At 34.9% G+C, this 25,336-nt stretch overlaps 2 long non-coding RNA genes across 3 annotated transcripts; both read right to left on the reverse strand.

The window, feature by feature from the left end:
* Positions 1-1,985: 1,985 nt before the first annotated feature.
* LOC106173398 (uncharacterized) lies at positions 1,986-12,513 on the reverse strand. The gene is made up of 3 exons (XR_015334771.1): positions 12,435-12,513; positions 11,823-12,051; positions 1,986-2,093 (listed from the first exon to the last, which is right to left on the reverse strand). It is a non-coding gene; the product is annotated as an uncharacterized LOC106173398 (long non-coding RNA).
* A 4,451-nt stretch (positions 12,514-16,964) lies between these two features.
* Positions 16,965-22,280, reverse strand: LOC147761857 (uncharacterized). 2 transcript variants are annotated; one of them, XR_015334841.1, is made up of 6 exons: positions 22,198-22,280; positions 21,441-21,520; positions 20,692-20,791; positions 19,947-20,048; positions 19,441-19,520; positions 16,965-19,112 (listed from the first exon to the last, which is right to left on the reverse strand). It is a non-coding gene; the product is annotated as an uncharacterized LOC147761857 (long non-coding RNA). The 2 variants fall into 2 exon arrangements; XR_015334840.1 differs by having other exon boundaries at positions 20,692-20,794.
* Between the last annotated feature and the right edge of the window lie 3,056 nt (positions 22,281-25,336).

Here is a 25,336-nt window from a genome sequence, read left to right on the forward strand (position 1 = left end):
TCAAAAAGAATGTTCTTTGATAAATGCTTTTATACTTTAGAAGAATATGAATATATGGATTGTATTTAACATATTATTGCCTGCTTCACGAGAATAAAATAAATAAAAGACCCTTTATTTTAGGGGAATTTACTTGCTGTGAAATTCATTTAGCGTTTGCTTAGAAGGTAAAATTGAAACTGAATTAAACTTTCATTTAAAAACATTGATCATTGATATGCGTGTAGGGCACACATATTTATTAACAAACAGAATGTGCGGCGGTTTCCGACGAAAATTTCCCGCTAATTGAAAATATCCAGTACCAGTACTTGCAATAATATATTAGCTGTATTCCTTACTGTATTCCATTTTAGACGAACACAACGAGGATCAGTGCTACCAAACCCAAAGAGGATATTTTGCAAACAGATTGCATTAAACAACATGAATAAATGCAAAGCTTTTTACTCTTAGAAGTTTTCTGCTGTGTCTTTCCTACACGGTATCTGATTAAAGACCTAATTGGCCATTAATCTGATAAACATGTCATCGTTCAATTTACGTGATCAGGAGGTCTCGTCATAGTCAGGGATAATTGCAAAGACATGAGCTCGAGTTTGGGTATGACACATCTGTGTCTGTACATAAAAACTTTTTACTACAGTAGAGTTAATAACGACATTTTACAAAGTAGTTGTTTTGAATAATTGAGTGAGGTATAGTAATTCACGTCAAAATATTTCATTTTTTGTACATTTACATTGTTTATTGGCCCACAAAGAATAAATATGACAATTAGGTTGTTTTCTTACAAACCAAGTTACATTTTATGTGAAGATTATAGTTTCTTTGCATTTCCTCACTTTCTACCCAGGTAAATGTAATATTGACATGCTCAAAATTGCAGGTTATGACTTTCAACATGTTGAATGCCTTCAACTTGGCCATCAACCAGCTGGTCAGGGGTGACCTTAAGGGGCTAGATGGATTGGGAGATGGCGTGGAAGACAACACTAGCATGCACTATGCAGCATGGGCCATAACTGTTTTATAGCCTGGCTGGTCAAGTGAAATATCTTATCATATGAGTATTACAAGTCACCTCTTCTTTGAAAAATATTGTATGTATTCACCTTACACAGCCAAAAAGGATAACTTTCAACCATATCAGATTCAGTAAGAAATTATTACTAATTAGTTTATCTGTAATACCTTTATAACTGTACAATGTTAATTATCACCAAGATTTATATCAATGTGGGCTATTATATTAAGTAGTGTGTTTATTATATGTTACAAGGGTAACGGAATATGCCAGTATAGCTATTTGATCAGTGTAAAGTGTAATATGTTATGCATATGATGATGAATGTTACAAATTCACCTTTTCTTTGAAATATATCAATAAGAACCCATGCAGTAGGCATAGTGACATTGGATCAATGTTGAAAACAGGTTGAGGCATTGATCTACAATGATTAAATTCAATGTTGAATCAATGTTGATCCAGCCACATCAAAATGCCATCATAACCCTAAGCAAAATTTGAAGCGTCCCGCACACTGTTTCTGCATATGCGAAGTACACCTCATACTGTATGTATGGTAAAATATTTACCTCCTACACACTCCTTGCACATCTCCCGCACACTTCCTGCACACCCCCAACACCACAACCAGCACACTTCTTGCATACCTCCGGCATACTTCTTGCACACCTCCTGGGTACTTTTTGCACACCTCCTATGCACTTTTTGCATACCTTCTTGCACGCTTCCTGCTCACTAATTTAAATATTTTATAACACAATTTAAATTTTACTCACTCGTTTTTCAATCAGTTTATATTAATTCTACAAAGACAGGTTTTGAGTTAAATTTGAAGACGTGTCAACATCTTAAAATTTTATTAGGCACATTAAAAAAGTTAAAATTATCCTTTAGAAGCTGTACTGTCATTAAACAGAAATATTGTTAAATCTGTTAATCAACAACAAACAAGAAATTACAGTAATATATTGTGGTTTATTAATCAATTTAAAAAGATCGAACAAAATCAGCAAAATCCAAGCCATATTTCTCTTCTTTACTCATCCTGTCCTGGTCCGTGCATCTAAAAAAAGAGTATACCATAAAGTCCTACAAATTCACCACACTGTGCACAATGCTAAACATCCAAATCTTAAACATCCACGTGGAGGACAAAAAGCATCGTTCATTTCAATATACACATTACTGTTTGATAGCTTGAAAGCTGTCAAATGTACAGACAAAAAACCAGAAAATAAAAATGCAAAAAATAGGACACTGTCAGTTCTGATGCACTGATGTATTATCCTTACTGTAACTACATAGCCAACATCAAATTCTAATTCTGCATAACAGTGGATTAGGATCAGAGTAAAATGTGTAACAAGCATTGGACTGAGTTCCCATACCTAGATCAATCTGACAGGATCAATCCAACTCCAAGGGGTTTCTCACTAAATTGCTTTCAGCTTAAGTGGCTTAGGATTCTGGCATGCCAGTTTCAGTAGGCATGACAGACAGCTAAGCCACTTACATTGATTGCATTTAGTGAGAATTCCCTTGGAGATAGATCGATCCACAGTTAGCGTGATAGGGTCTGGAAATGGTCCCTAAGGCTTTAGGCTGATAAGAGTTAAAGTTCATATTTAGGAAATGCCAGAATGAGATAAAGCGAAAATTTCACAAAATTGCTTAAACTAAAAAAAAAAATTATATATATATATATATAATTTAATAGAGCCGTTTTTCTAATTTGGGCTGTATGTCAATCCTAAGAATCATTCTTGTAAGTTAAAAAAATACAGAAAATGTTACAAAGTAACAGTACAGGGCTCCTGGTGGATGGGAGTGATGAGTCATATCTTGAAAATGCCAGTTTGAAAAAATGAAAAATTAAAAAAGAAAAAATTACAAAAATATTCCACTAAAGCTGCCATTCAGTCTAGCTGCATTACCATGATATGAATCATCCAACTTGCTGATTTTCAAAAGTTGGTATATCTCTTTTAATGAAGTATAGTATACTTTCATTTTAAAACATATGGGTAAAGTACACTTGTTTTAATTTTATAAAGGTTAAATGTAGACTGCCTATTAATCCAATATGGCCACTCTATCCAAGATGGCAGCCAAAATTTGACCAATTTTGCAATTTAATCCCTTTTCTTTACGTCAGAATTTCTTTCAATCTTCTAGAAGCAAAATTTCATCAAACATAGATGCTCTACCCTAACTTCCTGCATTTTTTACTATCTATATACAGAATGAAGGCTTTATGCTTGTAGAAATACCCAAAATGGCCACCATAAATCCCTTATCATTACCCTCATATGAAACAAAGTCACGTATATCTCATAAAAAGTTGAAATATCTCCTTTGATGAAGTACATTTCATTTTTATTTTACAATATATGGGTATATGAGAATTTGTTCACTTTTTGCAGATAAATTTAAGATGGCATGTTTATTCACAGTCAATTATTTACAAGTTTTTTCACATTCATATGTATGTTCTTGGACTATTGTATTTTATAGCATAACAACTATGTTGTCAAAGTACATGTCTAGAATAACATCATTATCTATTTATTTGTTTATCAAAAAGAAGCTCGAAGGTTTTGTACAATAATAATTCCAATTCCAAGCAAATTTCATTTCTTGGAATCAAAGGTAAACTCATATTTTATTGAAACTTCAAACAACATTTATTGAACTATGCAATAGATACTTTTCATTTATTAATTGGTGTTTTAGTTACCTCCGCCAAGGAGGTTATGTTTTCACCCCTGTTTTTTGTTTGTTTCTTTGTTTGTTTGTCATCAACATGACTCAAAAAGTTATGAATGAATTGTGATGGAATTTTCAGGGTAGGTCAGAAATGGGTTAACTTAGAAGTGTTTAGTTTTTGGTGGTGATCTGGATCAATAATCAATCAATAATGAAAAATAAAAAAAAATTAAGTTCTGGGCTGATTTTGATGAAATTTTCAGGAGCTGTCAGAAGTGGGCCAAGGAACAGATGATTAGTTTTTGGTGGTGATCCGGATCAATAATCAATCAATAGTAAAAAACTAAATCATTATAGAATGAAAATATAGGAGTGAAACGGTATTGGGTGGAGACCTTGCTGCCTTGGCGGAGGTCTGCGCTCTCGGAGTGCTTTTCTAGTTGCAATTAATTTTTGGGAATACAGATGGTGGAAACAACTATGCATTTTGCTGTTTAGCAGTTTATTATGTCCCACATCATTAAGTTTAGTATGCAAAATTTTATTGCTGCTAATTTGCAGAACTAATATTACAGCAAATTCGAAGGAAGGAATTGCAATTTGCAGCAATATTGCAGCAAATTTGCAACTGGCCTGATATTTTGGTAAGGGTAAAGCTCATAAAGTATAGAAATGAAGAGCATCATCAGTTGGGAGGAGAAACCTAAGATCTGCTTTGCAAGAAGCAAATATGCAGGGCCTTTGGTCATATCTAAAGACCCAAAAATCCATATAGCTGTACAAAAATCATGTGCGCCTCTTCCACAATACCATGTAACTGTAAGGTGGTGACATTCCCCTCCATGCTGGAAAATATTATAAAATGCCAAGCATTTGCACTTCCCATGCTTCTAAGGAGAGTTGATGAAACTACGCCCAAGTAAGCTCATAAACTGTACTCAAACCACATCCATGTGGACCATAAGTGCTTCATGTAAGACAAAGATCAATGTGTAAATTGGAAGAAACCCTCCAATTTTTGCAACCTGCAGTGACCTATGTGTATGGCTAGTTTCTGAGGAATATACCCATGATCTCTTTACCAATATGCTTAACGAAATACCCAAGTTCTAAATGCTCCAAGTCTCCAATCCACTGTAACACCATGTTTCCTCAGGAGGAATCTGAGACGCGTCGGATCCTTTAGTTTCCACTCTCCTTTGGGAAAAGAAAATCTGATCACCAAGCACAAAAAGATTTTTCACCCATGGGCAATGTACTGAAGGAACCATAACATAAGGTTCTCGAGATGTATTATTTGGACACGTGGATCTTGTCCCTGTATCTACTATGCTGATTTGAACTGGTGAAACCTGTAGAACATATTGTATCCTTACAAGGCAGCAGGATGGTGGAGGATTTATAATGTTAAGAGATGGACACACATGACCACAGATTGTCCTTGGTTGTTTTTCTATGACCCTTTAACAGTGCTAGATATAGGGAAAAGGTATTGTTCAATGTAGTGTCCCTACATATTCAGGTTGTACATCTAATAGCAACTCATTTTTATGGACAAAAAAGGCATGCCCCCCAAGAGAACTATAAAGCTGCTAACAACATGGTTAGTTTGGTATGGCCATCAGCTTCTCCAAGCCTTATTCCAAAAGATACCTGTCAGGACAGCATCCGGAGGTGTAGAAATATGTTATAGTTGGAGAGAACTTGGCATGAATGATGGATGAACATTCCACATTTTTTTTTAATTTGTGAGCCAAAAAATTCATACAAGAAAAAAATTCAATCAATTATTCCTTCATTAGATAGGTGTTTTATATTTAAAAAATCTGTTTGTAATCCTGTTTTACCTCTGAAATCAAGTTTTCAAGGTCCACATCATCTAAATAGGCCCAACTTAATATTAATTGTTAAGTTAAAAGTAATGTTCCATGGCAACATTATAGTAACATACATGCCTGTCGTGTCCGATATCAAGATAAAAAAGATATTTTATGAGGTCACATGATGTAACCTCTTGTGGTCCAACAGCTCTTGAGTTTTGTGGCCGCCTCTTTGTATTATGCTCATGTGAAGAATTTAACTATACCAGGCCCGTAGCCTGGTAGTTCGGGGGGTTCGAAAGAACCACCCTTTTTGCTAGGAAAAGGTCCACTCTGGGTAAAATTTGACCTATGTACTTGAGGATTTTATGGTAAAAGGTCCATTTTTTTTTCAGAAAACGAACACCCTCTCTGAAATTGCTGGCTACGGGCCTGTATACAATTATAAGCAATTAATGTTTAGATCCACATAAAATAAGAAATTAGTATATAAGCGATGAGAATTGATACCTTTGGGATAGAAAGGAGAGGAGGTTGGGAAAGATGGAGCAGATGTATTTTCAAGAAGTTAGGAGTTGGAGACTTAGAAACGCCAACGAATAAATCGTTTAACTGGTCATTATGTGGACTTGGGGTTTTCTTTGTACGACCCTATGTAAATCTGACATGAAGCGTGAAATCTTTAGATTGCATCATCCACTAAGTTGGTCGAAATCGTAATGTCCTATTTCAAGCCCACACTTAAATTAAGCATCCTAAATTTTAAAAGTTTATGACATTCACTCCATATATATAAAAAAAGTTTATTACATGCCATCTTGAAATGACAAGTTTTGGATGTCATCTCTAAAATCTATATCACTGCCACCCGAAAATATACTTCATTAAATAAGAGATTGCAACTATCAGTAAAGTACACATGGTACCCTTGATTTGTAATGGTAAGGGGTATAAGGCAGCCACATTGGATTTTTCTCTAATGAAAAAGGCCTAATCATATTCTTTACAGATATGAAATTGTAGGAAATATTTAAGAGAATTTATATTTCTTGAAATATTGCATTTTACCATGGTTGAAATAATTCTTGATTATATAACATGTGCCTCAGTTGCGAAAATTGTTAAAATAATGGCAGCCATCTTGGATAAAGAAGCCATATTGAAAAAAGATATGGTCTTAGCTTTACCTTTAAAAATAAACAATTGTCCTTTACCAATAAACTGCAAAGAAAACATGAAATATACTTCATTAAAGAAGATATTTGATCTTGCAAATAAAGTGTATATAAGTGGTTTTCTTCAGATTTAATTCTTAGGCATGTTAACAGTCTCAATATGGAACTAATTAGATATGTAAAAGTGTTGTTTTGACATTTTCTGCTGCTTAACAATATTGTTAGTTGATTATATAAAAATGATGGTAAACCTATTATCGTGCATTGTGTAATAAAGTATCAAAAATGGAAAGGAACTCATCATTGCAGTTCGTCAGATTCAATCATTCACTATGTTCAGAATCTCCAAATGGAGCAAATTGTGACATTTAGGCCACACTTTTTTATTTTTATGGATGACATCCTCTGGGTACCCCAAAATCGGTGCGAGAGGGCGAAAAAAAAAAAAACGGTCCAAAAAAAAAAAAATACTGCTTAAGTAAAGGAATGCTGTCAGTACACAGCTGGAAACACAAATTTTACCACAGAAACACGTATCAAACTAACAATATGTCTTTATCCATGCTCTCAAAATATTAAAGCATTGTGAATACTTCGTAGAAATGTACAAAAAAAGTCATGAATAGATATACTTTTTATTACAAAATCTATTAAGGTTATTTCATGCATTTTGTTGGTATAGCAATCAATAAAACAAATATCAAACAAACAGTGTGTCTTTATTCGTATTCTCAGAATATTAAAGCATTTTGAACACTTCACAGAAATGTTTAAAAAAATGATGCAAAGATATGCTTAATACTACCAAATCTATTAAAGGTCATTTCGGACGATGCCATTTTGTCTACTTCGACTCACACGGCCAAACTGTCAGGTGGCCTGTCTGATCTTCAGCCCACCAAATACCTCGACGCCCTTGTCGACCCTTTTTTCGCTACCTGGTAGCCTTTGTGCTGCTTTGTACAGAATGTCACTGAAATTTTTCGGGCGATAATCGCTGGCGGCCGCCAGCCTTTCGCACGATTGTAAAAAGATGATATCTCCATGCCCAATATCAATGGCATACCAATCCAAAACGACGGCACCCGTTCTCTTTATGACTTTAATTGTCGTGTAATTTGAAAGTTATCCTAGAGATGAATTTGACGGCAAAGCGGCCACATTTCCACGTGGCGATAATACGCATGCGCAGAAAGCTCATTTCCTGGCAAATTCACTAAGGACGTTTGCGCCAACCGACTTCGTTGGGGGCTGGGGGGGGGGGATTTTTTTTTTTTTTTTTCGGATAACGGGCGAAAATCGGTGCGCGCGCAGGATGTCATCCATAAAATTAAATAAGTGTGGCCTTAAAATTGTTCTACTGATATTTTTCCTTTGTCAGCAATTTTCCTAGTTGATCATTTAAAAATGACAGTAAATTGATTATTTTGTTTTATGTAAAAAAAGGTGTTGAAAATGGAAAGAAAATCATTTCAGTTATCTCTTGTTTACATTTTGGCATTTTGAAAGTGTGACTCTGAACTTCCATGGCCTTGGAGACCTTTCCATATCACATTTTCTGAATATCCATGATACTTTTTTTTTTTTAATTGATGGACATTGTGCTGTTAAGTATTTTGTTATATTGCATGAAAGTTGAAGAAAAACCCTACTTTGGACACTGCTGCCAGGATAGCGATTAAGGGAAAACCATGTTACTTATGATACTCAAACTTACTGAAAAGTTTCATAAGACTGAAGTGCAGCTTGTGTTGGAAAACCAGTGTAATTGTTTTCTGTTTTGGAACCAATGCAGTTCTATAGAGTGCTATATGGTGCAATAAATGTATATGGATAGCAGGCAGTATGTTAATTCAGGGTTATAAAGTAATTTGCTTAATTAATTTTCAAGTTATTTCAGGGTTGTAAAGTAATTTGCTTAATTAATTTTCAAGTGGCCATTAAATGAGATTACATAAAACACACGTTGAGATTTCATTGTAAAGTCCCATAGGTTTAGCTCTCTTAACTGTGTCACATAATTAGGAATCGATGATTATTATGCAGGTAAATGTTATTTAATATTGAAAATAATTTTACAAAAGAAAAATTTTGTGTAACGCTTACGTTAATGCTAAAGATGAATAACAGTTCATTACTATTCTCAAACTCAATAGGGTTATTCATATCATGTTAGTAATTATACAGCTAGATTAAAAGTTTGAATAGCAGCTTTATTGGAATTTTTTGTTATGTTTTATTGTTTTATTTTTTCTTTTAATTATTTTTCAAACACTAGCATCTTCAAGATGTCACTTTCAACTCCCATCCACCAGAAGTGCTGTGCATTTTCTGTTTTTCCACATTAGCAGTTGTGTTTGTTTTTATGTCTTTAAACATTATGTAATATTATTTTATGCACTGTTATCATTTTTCACATATTGGGATTTCCATTATGTGAATTTGAACTCTTGTGGTCTTGAAACTGTAATCTTATTGCAGGGGCTGAATGAGACTGTCTTCTGGGCCTTCTGGGAGATGGTCAGATTTTAATGTTTACATTGATGGGTATCTATTATTTCTGTTGGAATACCATCAAAAATGGAGGGTGGATCAACAAAGATAATTTGGAATACTGTCAGAAAATATCTCTCCTGTTCACTACTGTTTTTGACCATGTTATCTGTTGTTCATGATTAAAATTCAGTGTTGATTGACAGTATTATTTATTTTTGAATCAAAATTGACAAAATGACCTATTTTTTACATATTTATTCAAATATTGAGACTTTCATCATGTGAATTTGAACTTTCATGGTCCTGAAACTGTAATCTTATTGAAGGGGTGGATTGAGACCATCTTCTGGGTCTTCCAGAAGACAGTCAGGTTATTAAGTTTATATTGACTGGTATCTATTTTTTTCTGTTGGAAGACCATCAAAATGGAGGATTGATCAAAAAAAGATACTTTCGAATACTGTCAGAAAATATCTCTGGGTTCGCTCCTGTTATTGACATGTTACCTGTTGTGCATGATTAAAATTCAGTGGTGACTGACAGTGCTATTATAAGCATTATTTATCATTGCATCAAAATTGAGAAAATTACCTTTTTTGCATCTTTATTTTCTGTTTTTTGTCTGTACATTTGACAGCTTTGCTGCCTTGTTCACTTATGTTATCAGTGTTGCATATATGCTGAAAAAAGTGAAAAACAGCATAACTTCCCTAAAAATGACCCAATCATGCTGATTTTCGAACTTGACCTGCGTATTATGAATATTCAGCAGTTCTGTAAGTTTCAAGGCAAAAGGTAAAATGGTTTTCCACTTATCGTGTTATCGGTGCTGCATATATGCTGAAACATGACAGCACTGTTCTGCAATGGGTTTACTTCCATTTTTAAAACACTTTTTTAACATAAAACAAAATAAACAGTTTACTACCATTTGTATATGACCAACTAAGAAAATTGATGAGATGGGAAAAATATCAATAGAACAGTGTTAAATGTCCAATTTCCTCCATTCTGAGATTCTGAAGATAGTAGATGATTGAATCTGACAAACTGCAATGATATGAGTTTATTTCCATTTTTGACACTTAATTACACAATACACGATATCAAGTTTACCATCATTTTTACATAATCAACTAACAGTGTCATAAAGATGCAGGAAATGTCAAACAAACACTTTTACGTATCTTATTAGTTCAATAATGAGACTGTTAACATGCCTAACAATTGAATCTCAGGAAATGTGAAAAAACAGCATAACTTCTAAAATAATGGCCCGATTATGCTGATTTTGGAACTCAACCTGCGTTTTAGTAAGATTGACCACTCCTGTAAGTATAATGACAATTGGCCTATCTGTTTTTCTTATATTGTGTTATCAGTGCTGCATATATGTTGAAAAAAGTGAAAAAATAGCATAACTCTCCTAAAAATGGCCCGATCATGCTGATTTTCGAACTTGACCTGCGGATTATGAATATTCATCAGTTTTGTAAGTTTCAGGCCAAAAAGTAAAAAGGGTTTTCCACTTATTGTGTTATTGGTGCTGCATATATGCTGAAAAAAGTGAAAAAACAGCATAACTTCCCTACAAGTCACCCGATCATGCTGATTTTCGAACTTGACCTGCGTATTATGAATATTCATCAATTCTGTAAGTTTCAAGCTGAAATAAAAAACAGTTTTCCACTTATCGTGTTATCGGTAAAAGTGCACGACGGCGACGACGGCGACGACGACAGACACAGATGATGGCTATATGTACAGACACATCTGTGTCTGTACATAAAAATGACCCGATCATGCTGATTTTCAAACTTGACTTGCTTATTATAAATATTTATCAGTTCTGTCAGTTTAAAGCTAAAAGGTACAATGGTTTTTCCACTTATCGTGTTATTGGTGCTGCATATATGCTGAAAAAATTGAAATAAAAACAGCATAAATTCCCTAAAAGTGACCCGATCATGCTGATTTTCGAACTTGACCTGCGTATTATGAATATTCATCAGTTCTGCAAGTTTCAAATCAAAAGGCAAAATGGTTTTCCACTTATCGTGTTATCGGTAAAAGTGCACGGCGACGGCGATGACGGCGACGGCGACGACAGACGCAGATGATGGCTATATGTACAGACACATCTGTGTCTGTACATAAAAAGTGAAAAAACAGCATAACTTCCCTACCAGTGACCCGATCATGTTGATTTTCGAACTTGACCTGCATATTATAAATATTCATCAGTTTTATAAGTTTCAAGCCAAAAGGTAAAATATTTTTCCACCTATCGTGTTATCGGTGCTGCATATATGCTGAAAAAAGTGAAAAAAACAGCATAACTTCCCTGAAAATGGCCCGAACATGCTTATTTTCGAACTTGACCTGCATATTATGAATATTCATCAGTTCTGTAAGTTGGAGCCAAAAGCAAAAACAGTTTTCCACTTATTGTGTTATCGGTAAAAGTGCATGATGGCGACGACGACAGACGCAGGTGATGGCTATATGTACAGACACATCTGTGTCTGTACATAAAAAGTATTGTTGAATGATATAATCAACTTGCAGTTAGTGTTGTTCTCTTTTAAAACATACTCTGCACAGCTCTTTCAACTAGAGAATCCTTCACAAAAGAAACTGTTGCTGACAGTTCTTGTGGGCTGAAAAAACTCTGTAGTAACTTCTTTATCACAAAGGTCCTTGACTTTTTGGTACACTTTGAGAGAGTTTCAATGAGCCACCAACTATAGATATTCACAGCAAAGTCTGTCACTTCTAGTCTTGTCATGCCAGGTTCCATATGTTGTCTACTCTCTAGGATCACCTGAAATAAACAATTTTTCAACAAATATGCATTTGTTCAAGTAACACAGTAAGAGACAGATAAAATTATATAGATAATATTTAATAAACCACAAACCAAAAATTAAATGAAATGTAATTTTTTTTTAGATTCAACTGCATTTGAAGAAACATTTTGATGAGCAATTGATCATTGTTTTATAAGAAATGAAGAGACTAAACAGTGATTGCATTCTGTATCCTTGTTTCTTTGTTGTCTAAAAGGGAAGTATACTTTATAAATTATAACGTATTAAATGTAATATAGATATAATGTTTACAATGTACACTACAAATTAGATCAATTTTCTCATTTTCAATTTGATTAGATGCCCAAATGATCCAATGCATTACTGTAATACATACCTTCCTCAATCCAATTTTTCTACACTCTGTATTCTTCCACTATGCACCTGAATTTAAACTAAGCCTTCACTCATTTGCTGCTCGTCTCATATAAACAAAGACTTAGACCCCATTCCCACAGATTTTAGATCGATCTATCCCTGTGGGGAATCTCACTAGATTACTGTCAGCTTAGCCGGCTTAAGCATCTGTCCCACCTACTAAAAGCTGTAAGGGGGTAATTAACTACCGTGCGCGCTTGGCTGACATCAATTAAGCATGAACCCCCAGGGAGTTAGGTCGATCTAGATGGATTGATATAAATCTATGGCAATGCAGGGTTCCCATACTTAGATCTAATACTTTGACCTAACTCCCTGGGGGTTCACGTTAAATTGCTATCAGCTCAATAGGCTTAAATGTCTGTCACGCTTACCGAATCAGCTAGGGAGTAAAGATAATTACCTCCTAACAGCTTTACTAGGCGTGACAGACATTTAAGCTGGTTCTGTTGATAGCAATTTAGTGAGACTTCCCAGGGGGATAGATCCATCAAAATATCTGTGGGAATGGTCCCATAGACAGGATACCACATATCTGATAACACCAAATAGGTGGTTACTGTAATTGGTGTAACAATACTGTAGCTACAGGAATAGTGACCTAATAATAGGTGCCAGGCTAACAAAAGAAATTCACAGTTAAATCTGTTGTTATGGCTGGTGGAGTACGTAGGACATTCTCTAACATCAGTTGACTGTTAAACTTTAGGCTTTAAGTGTGATTGAGCATGATTTATAATAAGATAAATCTTTAAAATTATTAATTTGTCCTTGCTTCCCATCCTTTATGAGGGACTTATGAGAGACTAAATGTTAAGGTTGACTTTTAATATAATAGAAGAAATAAGAAGCAAGTGAATATCATCATAAAAATGGTAAAAATACATTATATACTGTTTTTTATCTTTTTGTGAAAATTAACTATGTAGCGAAGTCAAGATTATACTAGTAGGAGTCATGTTTAATTTACCACAATCCTAGATTTCATGACTGTTTTTGATACATCCTGATAATTTTTTTAATAGTGGGTATGGCACTGCAAAAGTTGTGATTTAATGAATGAGTTTAAAAGGTTGATTAGGCATTTTTCTATTAGATGTTGTTAAACTTATATTGCCCTTGACCTATTCTCATACTTTGAGTGAGGTAATAAAGACCATTTTTTGTTAGAACAATACAATTAATAACTAGCTTTACATAATGTTATTCATTTGTTTGTTGGACTAATTTTGGCATTTTAATTGTTTTCAAAGGAAAAGCTAAAACTGCATATTCCCAAACAGGAATAGATTTCAATTTGCTCTAGGGTGATTTAAATTTTGTCTGGATTTCTCTCTGGCCTGCAACAAAAATACCCACTATAGCTCACAATAGTGTATTATTTATCATAGTGTACTTGCCACTTACAGTGTATATATGAAAATAATTAAAATTTTATATAAGCATTGATTATTTCTAATTGATGGATATAAAGTAAAATGTGTATTGAAGTATTTTGTTTGTGTAATTGTCAATGGCAGTGCATGTACATGTATCTTGTATTGGTGCATATTAAATAATCAAATGATAAGGTTTTTAATCTAAAATACCAAGTCTTTTGCATACTTTCTGCACACTATCTGTACTTATGGAAGATTTTTTACCGCACACTTCTGCACACTCCCCAAAGCTGTCTACTGCACACTCTAGAGTGTGCCACACATATGCGGTACATTTGCAGCACATGTGCTGCACACTTTTCATTTTGCTAAGGGAATGTGACGTTGATTCAACGTTGTATTTTGGTCGTCATGATCCTACACATGGTGTTAAAGTCCACTAAATGCAGGTGATGAACTCACTCATTTACATATTATGTTTATATAATCAGTCAGCATATTAGCATTCAACTTGCTTCAGTCTTGCATGAATATTTATCATCCTTTGTATAGGTATACCTAATAAGTACTGATAAGAAGAAACTCTCACTAGTCATCTATTGCATTGCAATTAGTATTTAAATAAGTTGCTGCCACTGTGGCATGCAGGTACTGTAGATTCCCTGTAGATAATGTGTATAAATGCTGAATGTTTGGACCTAATAAAGGGACTTTAGACTTGGAACTGAATATGTGAGTTTGTGGTTATATTCCCTCTCCCATGAATCAGTGACAAGTGAAATATTAGAAGAACCTGGGTAGGGTGGAACATGGACCCCTACAATGGATCATAATTTAAATTATATTGAGTCCATGTAGAGTCAGTATTATTAATTATTAAAAAGGTGATATGTTGTTTATATAAAGGCCAAGAATTTACGGCAGCTGTATGGTATATATGTTGCCGTGGGTAATAATTCCCAGCAGGCATAGTTGCGTTGGATCAACGTTGAAAACAGGTTGATACGTTGAATTGCCGTTGATCTACCTAAATTCAATGTCAAATCAATGTTGATCCAGCCATGTCGAAACACCGTAATAATGTGATGTTGACTCAACGTTGTATTTTGGTCAATGACACAACCTTGCAGTTATGGATTGTAATTTAAAATATTAATTATTGAAAATGTGATACTTTGTTTATCAATACTGTAACTAAATTTATCAAAATAATAACAAAATGGTTTTAAAGTAAAAGTGACAGTTGTTTTGTGTCTTTAGTTAACTAGTGAATTTTCTTATCTTGTTATTCAGAAATACATTCCAATAAACTGAATTACTTGCAAGGTCAGCTAACACTAGGATAAATAAGTTACTGTAAATGTGATGGTGTTAAACGTTCTTGGTAACCTGTTATAGATAGACAGGTTGAGGTGACTGTGACTTTGTTATATATAAGAAAATAACTCTATATACTAATCTAAACCTTGGAAATTCTAACTTAAAGGCCATACATTTCTACCCTACATATATTTAGCCATCAAATGTGTCTTACTGCTAAACACATCCAGGCTAATTTCCTGCTGGGTGGGGTTGATATAACATTGTTTTCTGATGTTGATACAACGTTGTTATCTGAGGTTGACACAACTTTCAAATCCAACGTTTATTCAATGTCTACTCAACGTTATGGTTCAACGTTGTTTCAACGTTAAAACAACATAATTTGCCTGCTGGGATCAATACTGTAACAAACTTTATCAAAATATAAAAAATGGTGCTTTAAAGTAAAAATGATAGTTGTTTGGTGTCTATATAGTGAACTAGCGATTTTACCCAACTTGTTTTTCAGAAATATAATCTACTAAACTTCCTCACAAGGTCAGTTAACATAAGGATAATTAATTCAAGCTAAATATGTGAGTAAAGTTAATGAAGTTGTTGGTTTATGGTATCCTGTTATGGATCGATAGATTAACATAACAGGCTGAGGTGACCCTGACTTTCTTATATATGTGTGTAGCTAAACCGTTGTAACCCTCACCTAAAAGCCAAACATAAACACCCTACATATATTCAGCCATCAAACACGTCATGCTGTTAAACACACTCAGACCAAAAGCGTGTAACATACTTAAGAGCAAAATGTGCCTAGGAGCTAAATGCAATGAAAAAATGAGACAAAACAGGCGCTTAGGAGCTAAATGTGTTTAGGAGCTAAATGTTGTTTAGTATACGTTATAATTGTTTACCTGTGTTTTTGAATAAAAATAAAACATTTCAGGTCGTTTTAATGTCTTTTTATGCAAAGATATTGTCTAACAACTGGGGTTGATACAATGTTGTTATCTGATGTTGATACAGCATTGTTATTTGACGTTGATCCAATTTTCAAGTCCAATCCCAGCAGGCATAGTCCCGCTGGATCAATGTTGAAAACTGGTTGATACGTTGAATTGCCGTTGATCTACTTAAATTCAACGTAAAATCAACCTTGATCCAGCCACATCAAAACACCGTCATAATGTGACATTGACTCAACGTTGTATTTTGGTCATTGACACAACCTTGCAGACATGGATTGTAATTTAAAATATTAATTATTGAAAACGTGATACTTTGTTTATCAATACTGTAACTTACTTTATCAAAATAATAAAAAAAGTGTTTTAAAGTAAAAGTGACAGTTGTTTTGTGTCTTTAGTGAACTAGTGAATTTTCTTAACTTGTTATTCAGAAATACATTCCAATAAACTGAAGTCCTTGCAAGGTCAGCTAATACTAGGATGAATTAGTTGCTGTAAATGTGATGGAGTGAAGTTAATAAAGTTGACAGTTCTTGGTACCCTGTTATAGATAGACAGGTAGAGGTCATTTTAATGTCTTTTCATGCAAGAATGTTGTCTAACAACTGGGGTTGATACAATGTTGTTATCTGACGTTGAGTCAACTTTCAAATCCAATGTTTATCCAATGTATTATCAACGTTATGGTTCAACGTTATTTCAACATAATTTAAAACAACATAATTTGCCCGCAGGGAATTGATGTCCAGAAACTCAGGCTCATAATTCCAACCACTGGTTTATTTCATCCTCAAACAAACAAACAAACAAACAAACAAACAAACGTGAACTTTACAGAAAGCAATATATTTTTATTTACAATAGCATTATTAGCAGTATATCTGGATAACAATAGTACAAGTGTTCCTCATTAAAATGTATTAAAACTAACACAGGTCCACCATTTCACCAATGTACTGTATAATCTGTTATACATGTAGTAAATGTTACAACTACCATTATGCAATTGGCAAGTGCAGGATATGGGTTCTAAAAGGTTGTATGGACATAATAAGTACTACTTCATATGCTAATCTCATATACTCTAATGTGCAAATAATCCAGACTATCTATACCTTCACCATTTAGACAAAGAGTATAACAATTCTTAGACTGGGTTCCCATAAGCCTATCATACTGTCTAGCAAAACAGATCCAATTCCAAGGGGATTCTGGCTAAATTGCATTCAGTTTAAGTGGCTTAAATGTCTGTCACACCCACGGAAGCAGCTAGGGGGTAATTAACTTTCATGCATGCTTAAACTAAATGCAAATTAGAGATTTGCAGATAGATCGATCCTGCTAGTCTGATGGGGTATGGGAATGGCCCCTTAAACATCTAATGAAAACCATCTTTTCTGGCATGGAGGGAATTGAACATGCACAGGGTACTGGTGTAAGCTTAATAATAATACAAAGTTGCCTAGGCTTATTGCTGATGACAGAGATAAAAGATAAAATGACTCCATTACTGAACTATCCTACAAAACAACCTAACTAAAACATATAAATTTGACCATGGAGTTAAACTTTATAAATTGTGAATAAATAAAATCCCAAGTGCCCCAAATTCCTGTACTATTCTTGAGCAACTTGGCTATGTAGGGAAGACTATTTACATCTGCAAAATACTAAATACCCCCAACAACCTTAACTGATACCACCATACATATGGTAATAACTCAAATTTTTCAATGGAGGAAAATTGTGAATTTTATAGATATTGTATTATTTAAGTTATATTTTCTTAAAATGATAATATTCCTATTGAGTGGTAGCAACAAAAGTAAAAGTATGTTGCTCTATGGTTCTATTCCATTGTAGTAAAGAACACAAATGCTACTTAGAAATATAATTTTGTGATCATAAAATTATGTATCTGAAAGTTTGATCATTTCTGCCCATGAAAGAGCAGATGTTTAAGTCCATCAACATCACAGTTAAATCTCCACTCTGTCACAATACCATCTGTACCTCAGTATGAGAAAAAGGCAAAGGCTTATTCACACCAAGTGCATGCGATCAATTTAGACATACCTCTTGACACAAACTCACTTAGTTTACACGCAACACCATAAAGGTAGCTTTAATTTGGATAATATCTAACATACAACAGTTTCTCTCTTCCGCATGTCATAACTATCTGAAGATGGAATGCACTTCTTATTCTCTTAATGATCCTATAAGACTCTCAATCGTTTTTATAAGAACATAGCACTTCCTTGACACCTGTACTCTGCCTATAGCACTTACAATTTTTTTTTTCGTCATTAGTACAGCCAATGTGATACTACAAGTGAAGGGAAAGATCTGTAGAAATATGGCAATGAAAATAACATAAAATATATTACAAACATTTTGTTTCAAAAAGTTACACGTCACATCTCCATCTTTGCTTATTTGAAGTGCCAGGTGTTTGTCTGCCTGTATTCCAGGATGGCCAACAGGTTGGTGCTGTGGACGCTGGAGGATGGAAGGTTTGCTGCTTTGGACAGTATACCAGGGTGTAAGCACTGATGCTTTCAATAACTTCATTCAAATAGGTGTCCAGAATGCTACAAATGGTTCTCTCTCATTCAAAATATTATACATGGTTCATATAGTGGTAATCTATGTCAAATGTACTGATGTTGATTGAAAGGAGCAGACACAGACTTTAATATAATGCACAAGACAGTAAGTGTGACGGTCACAACTGCTGGAAGTACAGATTAAAACCTGTAATTAACACAAAGAGGAATGCTGTCTGGTGTTGGAAACCACTGCTCTGAGGGCATGATACATAGCAGACCTAGGCTGCAGCCAGTGCACCTAGCTCTTTCTTCAATCCTCTTCCTCCAGAGGCCCATGCTCACATTCCCCTGGTCCTTACCCATCTCCAAAAAGTCACAGATGCTCATTTCTTACATAGTGAATAATACCTTTCCACTTTGCCTAAGTATAAGAAAAAAAGTTGGAGTTAATTGGGTAAATCAAATACACATATAAGATATGATATAAGAGCCGAGATTTAATGACTGTGCCCCGCAGGGACAACGTGTGGGGAGGCGTGTGAGAGGCGGAGAGACTATTAAAAGATTAGGTGGTTTTCCTTTCATGTGCGTCCGCCATTTTTAGTCCCAGGATTTGTAAAGCCTGGCTCAAATCGTTGTGAATGCGGTCTAAGTGAGCATTTTCCAAAATGATAATTTCTCAGATACAACAATGGTCACATTGTGATTGAAGAGAATTACCAGTATGGCAATATCATAGTTACACTGACCTGTGCTGAGGCTGCTAGGTTGAGATCAGTTCAGTTGTCCTCAGTGTGATGATAATCCAGGAAACACACCTTCATTTCTACTGAAAACAGATACTACATCATCAATAAATAATATATATGTAGACACATACAGTAGTTACAACACAGACATAACAAAGTGATCTAAATATATTGTTTTATTATAATAAACAGATAGGAATAATAAAGACATAGTGATCAAAATATATACAGACACATTCAATGTCTCAAGCGACAATGCACAGGCATCAAGATGCGTATACATGATACTTTGTCTATATCAAGTTTTTTGCTAAGCGAACCCTCGCTCCCCCAACTCCGAACATTTCACATTAACCCATGTCACCTTGAACATATTTAAAACTGATTTGGATCTAAGTGACCCATTTACAAATGTTAATTTCTCAGTTACAACATATATATAGTGGTGATGGTCACAATGGGATTGAAGAGAATCACCAGTGTAGCAATATCATTGTTGCACTGACCTTTTTTTGCTGATGATGTAAGGTTGTAGAACAAGATGGTGAAAAGATGAATTCAGCTGTTCTCAGTGTGATGATAATCCAGGAAACACACTTTAATCTCTTCTGAAAACCGATAATACATCATCAATAAAAATATATATGTAGACACATACAGTAGTTACAACAAAGACATAACACAGTGATCAAAATATATTATCATATTATAATAAACACATACAGCGAAAAATAAAGACATAGACAGTGATCAGAATACATACAGACACATTCAATGTCTCAACAGACAATGCACAGGCATCAAGATGTACACATGAAATTTTGTCTATATCAAGATTGTTGCTAAGTGCACCCTCGCCCCACCAACTCCAAACAGTTCGCATTAACCCTTGTCACCTTGAACATATCTAAAACTGATTTGGATCTTAGGGCGTATTCCCAGAGCTCTTAGATCGATCTATCCCGGCGGGGAGTCTCACTAAATTACTGTCAGATAATCCGGCTTAAATGTCCGTCCTGCTACTACAAGCTGTAAGGGGGTAATTAACTTTCGTGCCCGCTTGGCTGACAGCTATTTAGCGTGAACCCCCAGGGAGTTAGGTCGATCCAAAGTAGATCGATCTAATCTCTGGGAATGGGGTCTTAGTGACCCATTTACAAATGTTAATTTCTCAGTTACAACATATAGTGGTGATGGTCACAATGGGATTGAAGAGAATCGCCAGTGTAGCAATATTGTTGTTGCACTGACCTTTTTTTGCTGATGATGTAAGGTTGTAGAACTAGATGGTGAACAGATGAAATGCAGCTGTCCTCAGTGTGATAATAATCTAGGAAACACACCTTCATCTCTACTGAAAACAGATAATACATCATCAATAAAAATAATATATGTAGACACATACAGTAGTTACAACACAGACATAACAGTGTTCAAAATATATTATCATATTATAATAAACACATACAGCGAAAATAAAGACATAGACAGTGATCAGAATACATAAAGACACATTCAATGTCACAACAGACAATGCACAGGCATTAGAATGTATACATAAAATTTTGTCTATATCAAGATTGTTGCTAAGCGCACCCTCGCCCCCCAACTCCTAACAGTTCACATTAACCCTTGTCACCTTGAACATATATAAAACTGAGTGGGATCTAAGTGATCCTTTTCCAAAATGATAATTTCTCAGGTACAACATTTAGTGGCAATGGTCACATTGCGACTGAACAGAATCACCAGTATGGCAATATCATAGATCCCATTCCCATAAATTTAAGATTGATCTATCCCTGTGGGAAGTCTCACTAGATTACTGTCAGCTTAGCCGGCTTAAGTGTCTGTCCCGCCTACTAAAAGCAGTAAGGGGGTAATTAACTATGGTGTGCGCTCAGCTGACAGCAATTTAGCGTGAAGGGAGTTAGGTCGATCTAAATCTAAATCTCTGGATCGATCTTAATCTCTGGGAATGCACCCATAGTTGCACTGACCTGTGCTGAGGCTGCGAGGTTGAGATAAGTTCAGTTGTCCTCAGTGTGATGATAATCTAGGAAACACACCTTCATCTCTACTGAAAACAGATAATACATCAATAAAAATATATATGGAGACACATACAGTAGTTACAACACAGAAATAACACAGATCAAAATATCTTATTATATTATACTGAACACATACAACAACAATAAAGACATCGTGATCAGAATACATACAGACACACTCAATGTCTCGACAGACAATACACAAGCGTCAAGATGTATACATGAAATTTTGTCTATATCAAGATTTTTGCTAAGGGAACCATCGCTCCCCCAAATTGGAACAGTTCACACTAACCAGTCACCTCGAACATATTTAAAACTGGTTTGGATCTAAGTGACCCATTTACAAATGTTAATTTTTCAGTTACAACATATTGTGATGGTCAAAATGAGATTGAAGAGAATCACCAGTGTAGCAATATCATTACTGCACTTACCTTTTTTTGCTGATGATGTAAGGTTGTAGAACTAGATTTGATTACGTATGTGTCTACATATATATTTTTATTGATGAACAATACCCCCCTCCCCAACTCCTGACAGCTCACATTAACCCTTGTCACCTTTGAACATATATAAAGCTGAGTGCGATCTAAGTGATCCTTTTCCAAAATGATTATTTCTTAGGTACAGCATATAGTGGCAATGGTCACATTGCGATTAAACAGAATCATCAGTATGGCAATATCATAGTTGCACTGACCTGTGCTGAGGCTGCTAGGTTGAGATCAGTTCAGTTGTCCTCAGTGTGATGATAATCCAGGAAACACACCTTCATCTCTACTGAAAACAGATAATACATCATCAATAAAAATATATATGTAGACACATACAGTAGTTACAACACAGACATAACAGTGATCAAAATATATATTATTATATTATAATTAACACATACAGCAACAATAAAGACATACACAGTGACCAGAATATATACAGACACATTCAGTGTCTCAAGTGACAATGCACAAGCATCAAGATGTATACATTAAATTTTGTCTATGTTGCGCACAGCCGTAGGGGTTGAAATTTTTTGGTCAGTGGCACACGCACATTTCACAATAAACAGACAAGCATAACCATTTGCTTTATTCTATTTATTTATTTGTGTGGTGGCCTAAAAAAGAAAAAGAACATAACAAAATAAGTCACTTTAATATAAAGATACATTAATAAATTTACACTTATAAAGAAATGATTCTGTCATTCTTTGCTAGTGGTTACAAAATGTTGAATTTGACCGAAAATTTCAAACTTTCTCTGGGAAGCTGTAATTTTGCGATGTGATAGCTACACCATCACAGTTTATCATTTCATAAAAAGGGAAACAGCAGCTGCCCTTTTTAGGGCACACAGGAGAGTTGAACAGCTATACCCAACAAATCCAAGATGCGTTACCCTGGGCATGGACCTAATTAGAGAAGGACGTGAAACGCGGCATCTTCCTTTGAAGCTATGTGCGTTCGGGTAAACATTCGCCTATTGTCTCACATAATCTGTTTTGATAGCTCCACGGGCGTCTGAACAGCTTATTATCAAGGTAGCGTGCGCTCTGCTTCAATGCATTTCTATTGTTTCTCTGCATTGATAATGCAATTTCTCGCAGTCCCTCGTGGTTGCTATGATACAGCATTGCCGCCATCTTGCAGTTGTGAGCACACAGACTTGCACCAACACGTGGAAATTTGTTTCGGGTTTTCAGTATCTTCTGTTGTTACCTCATTAAAACGAGCTCTGGCCTTTGTTTATACTTGTTATCGTTCCCAAGATTGTATTGATAGGTATATGTCGAGCTGATATATAACTTGTTTAGAAGCATGTTGACTAATAAAGCCAGGTAGGTGCCATCCAAATGCATCTGATAACAAGATAATGCAATGTAGCAAGCCAATTACAGAGGTAAGACTTTAATCACAACCATTACCCAAGTAAATATAATCATGAAGTTTGCATGTGTACATGTCCACATTTATACTTTAATTAAAAGACCAGTGAGGGTGCTTGTCCATCGTCTCTACGTTGTGTAGGGACTCCAATTTAAAAATGAAAAATCATTAATTATCATTCTCAAACTGGAGCAGACCATCGCCGGTAATGTGTAAATGTATATATACTTCAGACCAGTGTCAATGTCAACTTTGATAAAAGAATATTAAAAGGCCCACAGGTGCGTTTTTGTGCGTAACGAATGTGTTTGTGGTGCCGTATTGCAATGAGAGCCCATATTGAAAGTTAAAAAAAAATAATAATTATCATTCTCAGACTGGAGCAGATCGTAGCCGGTAATGTGTAAATATATATATACTTCAGACCAGTGTTAATGTCAACTTTGATAAAAGAATATTAAAAGGCCCACAGGTGCGTTTTTGTGCGTAACGAATGTGTGTGTGGTGCTGTATTGCAATGAGAGCCCATATTGAACGTTAAAAAATAATAATTATCATTCTCAGACTGGAGCAGACTATAGCCGGTAATGTGTAAAATTATATATACTTTAGAGCAGTGTTAATGTCAACATTGATAAAAGAATATTAAAAGGCCCCCAGGTGCGTTTTTGTGCGTCAAGAATGCGTGTGTGTTGCCCTATTGCAACGAAAGCCCATATTGAAAGCTAAAAATATTAATTATCATTATATAATTCGGGCTCACATGAGCAAGTAACATAAACCTATACATATAGTACACAGCAGTGTAAATGCCACTTTTATCTAAACGGTACGTAAAAAATACCAGACCCAAAACGATGTCAGCGAGTTGAATAAATCGGAGAGGAATTGCGTCATTTTAATTCAAGACACGATTGAAGGTTTCATTATTGCCGCGTCTCGGGCTAATTTCTCACATAGAGAGAAAAGTTTGACACTAGAAATATTTTCCAATCGGATCATAGCTGAAAACAAGCATACTACACTACAGTTGTACAATTTTGAATGCTCATTTTACAGCAACAAACAAGATTGCCTTTACCACATAGGGCATTTTGAATTCCTCCGTGAACAAACATATCAAATTCTCACATAGTTTCCAAAATGACAGAACAAATTGTACTTATACTTAATCTTTATAAGTTTATTGTCCCATTCACCCGAAGGATTGACTCACGTTATTGCGAACTACCTGCCCAAATGACACAAAAAGTCATCGACAACTGCGATATGCTCGCTACCTGTACGGGAGGTCACGTGATCCGAATGCACATGGTTTTGCGAAGAGCTCACTTTAAGCCGATTATCCTTTGATCTAGCTCAGCGTTTCATGTCCTTCTGCTTATTATGTCCATGCCCTGGGTAATATATTTTGCACAAACTATTGAAAGTCTAATGGAATGTTTTCAGTTTTAGTTTAAATCATAAGGGGGTGTTGTCTCAATGCTTCAAGACTGGTTTTGAAGAATTTAATCCACATTTCATAATTAATAAAAATGGTGAATATGTGGGTCACGGTAACATTATTGACGCGGGTACAAAAACTTTTTATAATCATGTAAATAATAACAATATTTTTGCTTTTATCCATACACACTTCAATCATGAGGGGCACACCACTTTCACATGCTTTTAAAATGGAATTGACAAACACAGAGGAATAATGTACATATTTTATTTACTGTAACTCTGTCACATGGGACACACACTGAACAAAGTTGATCTAAAGAATGTTCCAGATTGTAGTTTTTTATCAGAATTATTATTTTTTATTATTATTTTAACACAATAAAGTTCAGTTAAATACAAAATTTAACAAAATGAAGTTCAGTGTAACACAAAGTTCATAATTATAACATTCTTCCTGACATATGTGGACCAATGGTGATATCTGTTCTGTGCTCACTAAGGCATCCA

Source organism: Lingula anatina, chromosome 5 (assembly GCF_051362555.1).
Source record: "Lingula anatina isolate TDL-2025a chromosome 5, LinAna3.0, whole genome shotgun sequence".
Taxonomy (NCBI): Eukaryota; Metazoa; Brachiopoda; class Lingulata; order Lingulida; family Lingulidae; genus Lingula; species Lingula anatina.